The sequence below is a fragment of the Trypanosoma equiperdum genome (assembly GCF_001457755.1).
Source record: "Trypanosoma equiperdum strain OVI genome assembly, contig: ctg_497, whole genome shotgun sequence".
Classification (NCBI taxonomy): domain Eukaryota; phylum Euglenozoa; class Kinetoplastea; order Trypanosomatida; family Trypanosomatidae; genus Trypanosoma; species Trypanosoma equiperdum.
In genome coordinates this window covers 23,284-24,717 of record NW_027124417.1, presented here as the reverse complement: position 1 = coordinate 24,717, position 1,434 = coordinate 23,284, and positions in this window count along the sequence as shown.

The following is a 1,434-nucleotide window of genomic DNA, read 5'->3' as shown; positions in this document are numbered from 1 at the left end:
AAAAAAAAAGGTATAAATCAATACATACATTTTATGTGTGTACATGCCACACGTAAAATAAAGAAAGAAAGTAAAAGCAAAAACGTGCATTTGGTGCGGCGGCAAATGGGAACAACAAAAACAACAAAAGAAAATTGCGTAAAGGATACTCGTGGGGGCTTCGCTGTACGGGGGCAGAAGGAAACCCAGTGGCATAAAACTTATATATATATATATAAATGTATAATTATTTATTTATTATATTTCCTTCAAAGTTTCCCCCTCTGGCGTTTCAATCTTGCTTTTGGTTCTTATCCCCATTCTCATTTTCACTCTCCTCGCTTTCATTTTCCCCTTTTCTTCTCTTCTCTTTTTTTTCCTTTTCAAATTTAAGCTTGCTTTTGTCTCTTGAACTTAGCCGAAGATACGTTACCGTAAATAATCGCCTGAAAAAGATGTTAAAAAGCAAATTCTTCTTTCCGTCCTTTTTTTTTTGAAAAATAAAACAAGCACATCCCTGTTGACTTCTTTTCCCTTCACTTCTCTTTTAGACCGCATAAAGTAACTCCTCTTCCGTTGGGCGTAAAACAGAATATGAAGAGAAAAAAAAAGAAGGTGAAGGTGAAGGTAAAGGAAGAAACAGGGTACTCAAGAAAAAAAAAACGCAAAAAAAAAACTACAAAAGCAAAATCAACGGCAAAGCAGTGTTTTTCCTTTTTTTTTGATTCCTTCACCGCATTTCACATTCTCTTCTGGTGACAAACTGAGGCTCAGGCTCCACCATAAGAGAATATGAAAAAAAACATACAAGAAAAAAGAAAAAAATAGTAACGGTAGATAAGTAAGTGACGCCAAGTGAATTAATACATATATCCTGATCGGCATTAATTTACTTGGCATTATTCGTTAAACAGCACGTGTGCTCATAAAAAAAGAAAAAGAAAGAAAAACATCGGTGCAAGATAAGTAAGGACAAATGCAATGATACGCACGGTAGTGACAAGAAGAGAATTCAACTGTAAGAATAAAGAAGAAAATTGCTTCGTGCCATATTGAATGATTTTCCATTTCCATCTCTTCTTCTTACAGTTGAATTCTCTTCTCTTTTTTTTCTTTTCCTTTTTTTTTTTAAACATAAAAGTTACGTCATCATTACGACCATCACCCTTCATCTGATAAAGTTTCTGGCGTCTTTTTTTTCCCCCTTCTGTGCGTCCCATTTTACCACCTCACCTACTGTTTCACGATATGGTGAGATTCTACATTTTCATATCGTATCATATTTCATATTTCCTTTATTGCCTCACATATAAATACAAAAATATGTTAATACAAATATATAAACATATGTTTGTTTATGCATTTATTGTATGACATCACAAACACTTGTGACTAACAACAACCACGACTACAAGAAGAATAACAGCAACTACAACAAAAAAAATGCCAGAAACT